The following is a 12830-nucleotide window of genomic DNA, read 5'->3' as shown; positions in this document are numbered from 1 at the left end:
CGACTGTCTGTATTCTATGCCCTTTGTGGCAAAGCACTTTTCCTCCCTCTTGCACACATAAGACATAATTTACAAGATTTAATTAGAACCGATGAAGGAATTCATGTTGGAATAAAAACAAATGTAAAGGTCAACCCTAACCTTTCGGTCATCGAGGAGTAAAAATCCTCGCCAATCTCAAAATCAGTTTTTTTCCCTTGTGTCAATTTTTTGTTTATTTTATTTTTGTTGTTTTTGTAAAGTGACTATTGATGATGCGAAGTCACATCGCGTAGTCCGACCTGAACGATTGATGTCCACGTACAGGGAGGGTTGGCCATTCGATCGAGCAGCTCCTACAAGAACTGTGGTAGATCCTTCATCCATTATGGATAAGACTGCTAGCGCCACTGGGGTCACGCGCTTTTCCCTTTGACCTCAACTCGCGGGAGGCTCTGCCGCGGCGAGCGGTCGAGAAGCCGGTCAGCATCTCGGGGTGGGAGGGACTGTCTCGGTGGCTTTCCTTCTGCCATAAAGATTGATATATGCCCCAAGTCGGCCTCGCCTGGCGTTTGATGGCCAGCTAAACATCACTACAAACAGCCATCACGTGACCAAGTGGGGCGACACGCACTGGCTGCCGGGAAAAGCGACCTGCAGCTTTACGATCGTTTGGAAACGAGTTTGAAAATGAATTATTATTCTAACCTGGAGAATGAAACACAGGTAGCTAGTGTGTTTTCGTGGTGGCAGAGCCCAGTAATGTTTCTTGTTTTTATGAGCGGCACAGTTGGGCCGATGACCAGAGAGAACATGAAACGGGATACTTATCATAATTTTGGATAATCAGGGGAAGAGGAAGCTATAAAATGGTATAATATAATATATAAAAAGTAATAACTTAAACAAATCGAGAAGGAACTGTGGTGTTTATTGTGTTGCCAATGTCTTTGTTCCTCAAAGTCATAAAAAATTGAGACACTAAGTTTTTACCCCTGAGTTGAGACCTCTGAATAAATGACATGAACATAAATCCCTGAGTCTTGAACAGATCGTTCACACCTCTTTGAGTGTCCCAAAATGGACATGGAGCATGAGTACAGTCTGACCTCATCAGACGGACAGTGTTGTTGTTGGTTGTCCTCTCTGTCTGAAGAAGACATAACATTACCAATTTGGATGGACAACCATCTTTTTCCAACACATCCAAAACGACCTTTGAACCCATCGTCAAACTACAAAAACATCTCATTGAACGCCGCGAGCTGCATATTCATAAACATTTATTAGATTGTTCAAAAATTCGATGTAGACTAGTATCTTTTAATAACATCAAGAGCCGAAAAATAACCGTCAACATATTTTGACATCCCACAGCTGTTGCCGCTGCATCATCATCGTTCGCTTGTCCTGTCATCGTCGGTCTTGCCCTGATGAGTGTGACGTCTAACAACATCCAGTGCCAGCGTGGGACAGAGTGCCACGTGTTGTTTTTTCCCCAAAATTCGCAGAATGTGTCCACGGACATACGAATCACATGGTAGATGCTCGCGATAGTCTGCCGGATTCTGATGCTATCGTGTGAACTCTGTAGCTTTGTTGTGACAGTCTTGGCAGCCATTGAAAGTCGAATCCTGTTGGGCATCAGAAACTCGAGATTGCGGAACGAATATTAAGGCTTCTTTGACCTCCTTCATCCTCCACCCCTACTCGGACATCATCGCCGACGACCTGGCTATCGGTGGTCCGAAACCACAATTAATCAGATACAGCACGCGCTGACAACAGTCTGATGGAGAGCGCATGCGCGGGACACGTCAAATACTAGTCTGGGATGGAAGATAAGACGAAATGTATACTTTCTCTTGTTCCGTTTGCCCGGCTGACGGACATGGGGCACGGACCCGATACCCTGACACGTTGAACAAACAAAACCGGAATCTGATAACACTCGGACCCTACAGACTCACGTGGTCATAAGTGCGAGACAAGACGTCACACGGGGTGGTAGGGGAGGGGCATGCAATGGTCACATGACGCCCACGCGGGCAGCGCATGACGTTGACCACACTCGCCAGAAACCGTCTTCCGGTGGGTCTGAGACCATTCCCCTTTCACAACTTCCGGTGCTGAAGTATGGAAAGAACGGACAGTTGAGATGGTGAACAGTCTTCACTGCTCCGTGTGCTCGCCAGCGTGCGCGCGCACTAACCAATCTTTGATGGGTTGTTTGAGCATTGTCGGTGTATTATCGTGAATATGCGATACAGTGATGGGGTAGAGGGGTAATCCCTTCCCTAACCCTTATCTATGCGTGTAGATGCACACATTTAGCTGTCAAAGCACAGAAAGATTTGACAGACATGAAAGGTCACACAGAGTTCTCCGTCCCATTCATTCCCCTCCCCCATCCCACACCTCAGCTACATCCTGCCTCGTAGCAAGGTTTATGACGATGGTGTGACAGCTTCCCTGGTTCTACTGTCAAAACCGTGTACAGGACAACGGAATGCGTCCCTCTCCGCCCACTTTCTCTACAACCCTATCCCCTTCCCACCCTGCCATGGAATAATGCTCACCCCCCTCTCAACACCGACTAGTCCAGGAACACACACTAGAGCTCTCCCGCCCCTTTACCCCAAAGAAAACCCTACTCCAGCCCTAACACCCGACTCCACAACGCGTGGGTGGACGGATCCTGGGGGCTTGAGAACTGTGGGTAAGCGAAACCCTGAAACAGCTGGGAGGACTTGGCTGTTACACGGATGGCAAGGGAGACAAACATTACAACGCAGATCGCAAACTGGTTTAAAGTTCACACACTCCACATTCGCTTCCCAGAGCCGCCTTCTTTGTTTTCTCTTTCCTTCCCGAGACTGACCACTCACTGTGATGATTCTGCTTCTTGAAAGCTTGGGGTCACAAGGGACGGCTGACCTTCTTCGGATGGACAGAGTTATCCCGCGCTTGCTCGCCGGCCGGCGCCTGGTCGGTTCGACACGACTGCCCGTGAATAAGACAGCGGATCATAAGGCAAGGCCAGCCTCGCCCCGCCGGCAACCCCGGGAGTCCCGCACACCCATAAATCAGCACACGGCGACCCACTGAGGTGTTCCGGGGCAGCCAACCTTGCTTGGTGGCGACCTCTGAACTTGTGAACTTTGAAGAGTGGAGAGACCTACCGGAAAAGCTTGCTCCCACCCCTCTACCCCCCTCGACCCCGTTCTACTCGGTGGTTTCAGTCATCATCGTGTGTGTTTGTGTGTGGGAGGGGGTGAGGGATAGTTCTGGTACCGTGGATATTTTGGGGTCATAGGGCACACACCCGACCGCGGTGAAAGACGTATGTGAAGGGTTGAAGGAGGAAGTAGGTGGGAACTGCTCGTAATGACTTTCACACTTCACAGATCGTTTACTGTTCTTCGTTTGACTTTATTTATACTCCGTCTCCCGCATTAAAAAAAAAAAAAGTAAATGGAAGTGCAGAAATGTTAACAGACTTTTTTTGAAAAAAAGGGATGATGGGTAAATTTACTGTAGATTGTTTGTGTTGTATTCCATGTCAACACCAAAGCTCCAGAGACAAGTTTTATTCTCGGAATTCTCATCGCCGGCGTGACTGCTTAGTGGTTGCTTGAGCATTCAATAGCAAATCGCGAGCATTGCAAATTTATTAAGATAATAAAACAATTAATGTCTTGTAGATCGAGCATAATTACAAGTTGACAGAGTTCTTTGCGAAGGCTGACAGAATTAATGCAGAGCCGTGGTCTCTTGAACTACCAGATTCAGGTCTCAGTAATTTACTCATTATCCGAAAATTTAAACACTTAACAAAGATATTTTTTAATTTATACAAAGAATGGTGTAAACTGAAGATCAGAAAATAGTCTGACCCGACAGAACTTGGGGGGACTAAAGAACAACAGCAACAAAAACAAAATTCAACAACAACAAATCCAACAGATGGGAGCCTGGTCCCGATCAGACAAGAGACTTCTGTGTTGATGCTGTTTCTTTCTGCCACACTAATTATCAAACAAAGTAATTAACAAGAAAAAAACAACTATCATTTAGAATGTGTTTGATTATGTTTTCGAGGCTTTTTAGTGATATAGTGCGCTAGCAAACACAATTTATTGTGAAGCCTGTTTTCTGTTGTATGAAGAGACGAGTTTTTAAATATTTCTGCGTTCGTCAGGTTCGCTGTTTGACCGTGCCCCTTTTCCTGCTCTAGCTCTTCAACTGATTCTCGCCCTGCACCCCTAACCTATGACCCCTACAGTGACCCTTCACAACAATCCTACTCGTTGACCGTGAAAATGCGAAAGATGGCGAAGTCTGTCATTGTTGTGCCTGGAGAGAAAACAACAGCAGATCCTACAAGTGGATTTTTCCCCACTTTCCTTTCGTGTTAGTTCCTTGAATAAAGAAAGGTACGCGGCGGACTATCTGCGGGTACGGGTATCTAAGAGATTTTGCCGTGTTCGGGTATCTAATCATGAGCCTTGGCTAGAGAGAGTCAAAAGTTAAATGCAGGTAGGTGGGGATTATTCTGTCAAAATTCGGAGTGGTCAGCTGACCTCCCTCCGTGTCCAAAAGACAGCTGAACAACAGGTAGTCAGTCAGTCAAGGTAAATTACATTCGGAGGTTTGGAGGGTTACAATTTCACTGAAGGTATTTGTATACACACAAACACCCACATATAAAGAGAACGGGTGTGCCTCAATGGGAGTGTAAACGCGAACTCCTCTGTGGGTGGGTGGGAGAAAGATTGATTGACATATATTATTGTAGCACATGAAGATATGGATTGACAGATGGATAGAAAGAGGAAGGGAATGAGAGAAAGGAGAGACACACACACACACGCAAAACATACTCTATGAATACGTGTGTGTGTGTGTGTGCGCGCGCGTACACTCTACCAAACAGAAATGACAGGTATGGGCTGCCTGTACATTCAGCATTTCACTCACCTGGAAGGCATTAAAACAAATCATTGAGCTTCAGTACTTATAAAATATAAGTTACAGCCTGCACACAAACATTCTGTGTATGTGACGTGTGCTGGTTGATCTTTTTCCTACATATGGATAAACTACATGAAATAAAAATAATGCTGTTAAAAATGTGGGAACCTGATGCTCTATTATTTTAACAATTTTTTAAATCACGACTGTTGAATGAGAAGCCATGGTGATTCTAAATGTTAATACATTTCAAAGGGTTAGCAGCTGCATGTAGATAACAATAACAACAACAACAACAACAACAACAATAATAATAATAATAATAATAATAATAATAATAATAATATGGAGATTATGTTATTATACAGCATTTAGTTTTCTTCAGGAAGGGGCATAGACATTCACAGGAGGTGTCTGAACCTGTAACACATCATCACAGATGTAGAATTGTCCCTTCATGCATGTAATCAAATTTTCTTTACGACAGTTTGACTTCCTTTCATTTATGGAAGTTTGTTGATATCACACCCTAGTCCACAATGCGTAGGTGTCAGAACTCTTTCACCGGGACATTGAGTTTAAAGATTGAGTGAAGGGCGCAGCTTGCTTTCAAAATGTCAACAATGTAACCCGGGTATGTCGCCTGCAAACTGCGCAGTGCATACAGGTGATGATAAACGACTTTAATAGCCTACTGTCCTAAACAATTGGGAAAAAATAAATCGAGATTGGAGCAGAAGTCGTTTAATAGGTTAGCTTCGATGGCTTGCTGGTAGAGACAAATTACATTCAACAAAATCTGACATGTGTGGGTGGGAGACACAAACACAGTGTAGGGCAATTGGTTTAGTATTTTTTTTTTTAAACATTTGCACCACATCTGCAAAAATTTGAAATACATATTTGTGAACACCTCCAACGGGGAAGAATCCACTCAGCTTCAACCAGCCACACACACTTATATACATTAACAATAACTATCCCAAACAAAAACATGGAATGCAAACTTTTTGCGGAGAGGATGTCTCTCGTCGAAACATGGTTGTGAACTCAGATGATTTTCTTCCTTTTTGCAGTCGTGCTCGTGATGAAGATCAGATTTCACTGGCGTCTGGTAGTCTGGAGTTCGCTAGGAACCTGTTAATGACAGGCTCAGAAGAAATAGAACTCCTATGACGATGATGACACCTATAAATTTCAGTCCAGCTGATGTTATTACACTGTTTTATAAATGTACGTTTGATCAGGAAAAAAACTATACAAAAAACAACAACAACAACAATAAAAACCCCACAAACAAACAAGCAAAAAACATGCAGCCCACAACTTTTTTCAACGGATAGAGTCAGTTACAAACACTACACTTAATTAATGAGCTACAGTACCACTAGTACACACTAACGAAGACTTTACTTTTCGCATAGAGAGGTTTTAACATCTTGTGGACCTCCCGATAAATTCCGAGGGCCGTCTTTACTGTGTGAGAAAAATAAATAAATCATGCTCCCCACCCTGCAGGCTACTCATACACGCCCCTAGGGCTATCACAACTGTCCATGACCCTTCTAGTGCAGAGATAGCGGCCGTGCGATCCATCAGCCTCCATGGTCACAACTGGCGGCAAACGTTTATCAGTGGAGAAACGTATCATCAGACCGAGAGGCCGAGAAAGGTGTGGACGGAAAAAAGTAAGAAGGAAGGCAGCATTTCAATGTATCCATCAACACAATCCAGCCCTCCCTCGCTTTCTTTTCTTGGAACAAGTGGACAAGTTCTCGCTGATGAAAAAAGGCGACCTCTATCGGTGAAGATAAACACCACAGGCACCACTTCCGGTTTTCGTTAGAAACATGAGTCGAAAGTTAAAGGAGCCGACATAAGGTCATCAGGTAATTCGTAAATCCAGAGAAGTGAGTGATGTAGACGGAGACAGATGAATAAACGTATTTGAGGGCTACCCGGAGGACTTTTTTGTCTCGTTTCAGTATCGTCGATGTACATGCGATACTGTCAGCCAAAGTAGAGGACCACAGGACCAAGAGGCTGGACATGCCCAACACCGTCACTAGTCCGGATATCCATTGTATTGACCAACAGCCTCTACCCGCGACAGAACTGGGTCGATGCAGTGGGTAGAGGGGTCGGGTGAAGCTGATAAGCATACAAAGAGAGAAAATATCTACCTTCGGCGACAAATATCCAGGACCAGCGGCGGGGTCTCGTCGGGGACTGTGGCGCTCCTCTAAGGTTGTTATCGTTGGGGTTTCGCGATGTCGACGAGTCGTTTATCTACGGCGTTTAAAGAGCTGGAAAGTTGTTATCTACGTGTTTACTAACCACTTGGGATTGGTGTCCGCCGCTAATACTGTACACTACTGCTTACTAGGGTGGGGGTTGGTGGAGAGGAGGTAGGACTAACAGAGCCCACTGTGCGGGTTATCAGGACTCCGATGGTGTGTGGGGTGGTGGTGGGCGGGGGTGAGGAGGAAGGCAGGTTGGTTTACTACTGCTCGGATTACCAACTACTGCTATTTCTTTTATTGCACAAGGACACAGTCCGCCTCTAACTCCATCTAAAAAAAAACTCTAGAAAAATCCACTCTCTCTTGTTTGTCTTGCAATTTCCCAACTAACGCTTTTATTACGGGTCCCCAAGAACTTGCTATCGTGCACAAAACTTACCGTGAAACTTAGTGTACATCGCCCAGATGTAAATGTCATCAACAAGCTGTCAGTCAACCTTGGTATTTTCTTTCTTCCTGACGTTTAAAGGAATAAACTTGACAAGTTCCCTGAGTTCCTCCTTTCTCACCACTCTCGTACAAGGTTTGCTCTCCAGTGAAAACTTTTCTCTCAGCCAAGAAGACGAAGGCTTGCACTCCAGTAAAAACAGTTCCCTGAAAGAAAAATGTGTACAGAGTGCACAGCTGGTGAAGGTAACCATGTAGCTGAGGAACAGCTGCTTCCTCGACATTTTGAGCAACTGCTGCAGACTCTGCAATCTTGGGTGCAGCGTTTGATGGCGCAGAAGCTGCAGTGTGGAATCCTCTGGTCCCCAGATGCTTGGTGTTCGTGTCTCCTGTCGTCATAGCCGAGCAGTAGCAGTACACCCCTGTGTCAAAGGTCGTAATCATACACGGCCAAACTGTAACAGCCAGAACTTCTTCCTGTTTGACTCGACCATCACCCCGCAACGGCGAACAATTGTCTCATGATATCGCGAATCTCTGGGTTACTGAGACACATAGTCGTTTCCTTGACGACCTGCAGACGACGATCGGAGCAGTTCATGTCAACTTGGTCAGTGAACTTTTGGGGTCATTCGTCGTTCCAGTGGGACTAGTGCCGTCTGCTGGATGTTATTTAGAACTGTATTTGTTATGAAGTGTGTTCCGACCTGTATGACATGTTTGACATTTGACCTGCGGATTGTGTTCGTGTTGTTAGTAGACGCCGACCTTTGACCTGGAGTTCCGTCATTTTGTTCTGACGTCACATTATTTTCACGTCACACCATCCGTCATCTTTGACGCGCCTTGAGCTTGTCAAAAGGGAGGATAAGGCGCTATACAATGCCTACTGTTGTTATCATCATCATCATCATCATCATCATCATCATCATCAATAATATCAATCATCATCATCATCATCATCATCATCATCTCAAATATACCGGGGTGGAATATGAACAACTTCAGTAGCTGCATCTTTTTAAAATATGGCGACTCGTCGGCTGGAAGCATCGCTAGGCAGGGCTAACCTTTAACGATCACAACGGTAAAGAGCTTGTGCACTCTGAAGAGTTAATCACGTGACTGTTCACCAGAGCGAAACAGAGGAGAGGCTGAAAAACTTCTGCATTATTGATATAAAAATATTTTTGCATATAAAATATCAATAAACGTACTATTGCTCCAGAATACCACGTTATCAATCCCATATGCCATAGAAAGGCTCAATACGTGTTACTATGTATTAATATTAAGGTAACGGCTGCTTTCGACTATCATTTGTTCAACCATGTAACCAAAATAATAACATATTTCCTGATATCGATATAAATAAAGAATTAAGTCAAGCAATGACACGAGTGGCTGTGTTCTGTGGCGCTTAGAATTTCTCTGATTTCTCAAGCCAACCATATCTAAAGCAAGCTATGACCGGTGTCTGCTACCAACGGTAGTCACGCATGGCATCTGCTACAGAGGATCGATGCTGCCTGGGGCACAATTATGTCTGGAGATTGTTACACCAAACAATCCTCCATGGAGACTGCTACAACCGAACGATGATGTCTTCACGTTTGTTACAGCAGAACAATGTTGTCTCGGAGTCTACAGTCAGCAGGAACTATTTCCAGACAAGATGATTTCGGTTTCTGTCTTCGCCAGCAAACGGAAGCTCTTGATGACAGCAAGTGCCTCGGTACTTCGCCGGGGCCCCGAACATTCGCTTCTCCCGACCGCTCCGAGCAGACGCCGGGTATTTGTGTCTCTCACCACCTCCTACCCGCTCGTGCCTCGGAGGTTACGCATCACCTGTATACGTGAGGGCAGAAGTCTAGATGCAAGCTGCGCTCACAACTTCGTTTTCGTCAAGCCAACCTTCTTTCTTTCAGGCACGATGCCAGAGACCTTTGACCTTTCCATGGAGCCCAGAGCAGTGGTACCTGTGCATGTCCTGTCTGCTGTTTGAGAGACTCGGGTAGGAATATCGCGGTTCTTCACAAACGAGTAGCCTTTAGGCACTTATAGCCTCGTCATTTGAAAACAATGTGTTTTCTTTACTCTCACAACATTAACCCCTTGGATCTTGAACCCTTGCTCTTTCCCCAGACGGTAGGACAACACACATGATTGCACTTTAGTCAATGAAAGGCAACAGAGAAGAGGGGAGCGATGAAGAATGAACTGTGCCTGCGTGTCAAGAGTGTTTGTCGGAGAAAGAAAATCATCAAGGCGAAACCATGGAGTTAACAATTCACTCAACACTAAATCTTCAGTAGTTTTCACTGATTTCACTATTTCAACTGCTGTTGCTTGCATGAAGGAAAGAATAGGTTGGTTGGCTGGGTTGGCGAGGAAGTGCTTCTACCTACCGGTCACTTCGCACCACGAGGGGGAGGGAGAAAAAACGAAATCGGAATAGCCGAAGAAAACCTCAGCCAGTTGTGAACAGGTGTCACGCCCTTCCACTGCAATGGGAGTGTTTTAACCACTAGACTACCCGGCGCCCAATATCGGTTGTTTGCGAGTACCCGAGACGAGGGGCTTTTGAATAAACACATTAGTAGCGTGAGTTCAGCTCAGTCTCGATCACTAGCGAACTCGCTCGTCGAGCACTGAACTCAGCCAATCGTGGACTCGACTTCCGTTAGGCCCATACATTCCATGACAATGTGACCCCAACCACATGAGCACATGATCACAATGCAAACGATTTCCATGTATGAAGAGAACGACCTTCCCCACTTCGCCCCCACCCGGTTACATTTCTCGAGAAGCGCGCCATTTCTCGAGATTTCCTCAACACAGGAAGACTGAACGCATCATGATTGCCTAACCGGGACGTGGGATAGACTGACCGGGGAAAAACTTACGAGACATCACATCTCCGTGTCATGAAAGTAGGCCACAGAAACTGCAGTTTAGTGGCTTGAGTAGTGGGAATATCACACTTGCAAGCGTTTCCACCCTTCACACACACACACCTTCATCACACTCACCCTTCACACACACTCTCGCTTACCTTCATCACTCACCTGCACACACACACACCCCTTAGAAACCGTCACTGCTAATAAATGAATGCAGCACCCAAAAGGCAGCACCGAGAAAGTTCCAGAATAAAAATCTAAAACACTCGCCGGCAATGGCGTCACGAGAGAACCGTTTGACGCAAGCAGTTTGATGCGGCAATGATCTCCCCCAATTTTCCTCCCAGCCGGAGGGAAGGCACTTGGAAACGTTCTGACCTCTTTGGCACCTGGCCATACCTGGATTGCGAGCCGAGCTCGCCGGCTCGTCACATGCACATACGGGTGGTGGCGTTGGTGGTAGTAGTGGTGGTGGTGGTGGTGGAGGATGGTGACGGGGGGCAACCTCGCAGGCTCTACCTACCTGCCTGCCTTTTCCTGCCAGAGAAACACGATCGCGCCGTCGCCCGTGCATTCCACAGAAGCGCGTGCTGGTGGCGGGAACACGGGTGTAACCACGCCTTCTTCGGTTCCGACGGAGCACACGTGTGCGTGTGATGGTGGGAAAGAGAAGAGCCGGTGGGGGAGGGAGGGGTAGATGTATTCTTAGCGAGCAGACGTCATGGCCGACCGTAGGCTGCATACCAGCACCTTGCACGCACTCTCTCATTGTTTTGTCTGCCGGTGCCGCAGCTTCCCCCACATCCCTTTCTTTTGTCTTCCACCCTGGTTCCTCTCTTACTTCGGTCTGTCGCTGTGGGACTGTTCACACCTTCCCCCATCCCCTCCACTCTCTGAGAGGGATGGAAAAAAGCGATGTTATCCTCCTCTGAACCTTTCCCCTCCAACTACCATCAAGTTGAACTCGCTAGCAATATTTAACCTCTATCCTCTCCCCCGCAAAAGATGAGGCGCACCGACAAGCACCCTCGGGGTAGGGGTGGGGTTGTGCAACGCATGCGCACAGAATCCTTTATTTTGCACTTACATGGTGCCATCAGCCTTCTGCAACGTTTACTTTCACGTCCATTTGTCTATTGTTCCACCACTACACCCGTAATCTCTAACCCGGATCCTAAAAAACAATAAGCTAAATTTACACCTCTCGAGTTAACGAGATTTAAACATAAGGTCAAAAAGGTATGAAGAACAACAAACAGAAACTAGAATTTAAACAAAAATCAAACAAACGAATTTAGTAAAGTGCACTGAGACTGAGATTCCTGCGCACCAGTTGTTATCGATGTCTGGGGATGCGGGAGGAGGGAAACGGGGAGTCCCACCCGCAATGTTTACCCGGTAAAGTGTCTGCGCTGATGCTGATTGTGTTTCTTGCACTCGGTTAATTAGCATGAGTCAACATGGCTACAACCCAGAGAAAGTGCAGCTTACCTTACAAGACAAAACAAACTGTAGTCTGGGATTGAAAATTTAAGGTGTAGGGTTCTAATCCCATGGACATGAGTATAGCTGATGGAGAAATAGAGAGAGAGGAGGAGGAAACCATCAGCTTGGATCGTAGTGTCCCCAGCATGTCAAGGTTGAGTCCCACGATGGATGTTTTCCGCAATGACCTGTGACCTCGCGCGCCCAGGAAGACGGACACGGCGCCCACTTCCTCTACTTTCTTCAACCACCGGTGACCACAAAGATGCAAAACAAACAAACGGTTAAACATCGAAACAGTCATGGAAGCAAACGATCTTTAGGAAAGTGATTTCTCCACTATCAAGGAAGCTTTTTTCACTCAAAAAGTGAATGTTAGTTAGGAAATAACAAACAGGGGATGTGGGTTAAAAGCGACAGAAGTAGGACAAACAGCTGTAGTGTGATGTAACCATGATGTAACAAAACAATAAAATGACAAATAACGACGAATTGATGGTAAAACATGCAGAAATGACTCGGACAATGAATCTGACGATAACAATATTTATTTCTGTCGTATACATATGACAGTCCCCCCTGCATCCACATTACCGCATTCTTTTAAAAGGACAAAACAAAAGAAAGCAAAAAGATGGATTTCGAGGAGTAAGCCATGCGTGACTGACACGTGCCACACATACAAGCTGCCGACACAGCGCGCGAGATGTAGAAGTGTCGGGGGGAGAGTTCGAGGACCATCCGGGCATCTCACACATCGGAAAATACTCAGATCATGTCACCGTCAAAGGATGAC

The 12830-nt window shown here is 45.9% G+C and overlaps 1 long non-coding RNA gene across 1 annotated transcript in view; it reads left to right on the top strand.

Annotated features, from left to right (window-relative positions):
• Positions 1-12830, top strand: part of LOC112574204 — a 43365-nt gene that overhangs the window by 9486 nt on the left and 21049 nt on the right. The window lies entirely within an intron of this gene.

The sequence above is a fragment of the Pomacea canaliculata genome, linkage group LG10 (genome assembly GCF_003073045.1).
Source record: "Pomacea canaliculata isolate SZHN2017 linkage group LG10, ASM307304v1, whole genome shotgun sequence".
Classification (NCBI taxonomy): domain Eukaryota; kingdom Metazoa; phylum Mollusca; class Gastropoda; order Architaenioglossa; family Ampullariidae; genus Pomacea; species Pomacea canaliculata.
The sequence above is the reverse complement of the archived record's forward strand: the minus strand, read 5'-3'. Positions and strand labels throughout refer to the sequence as shown.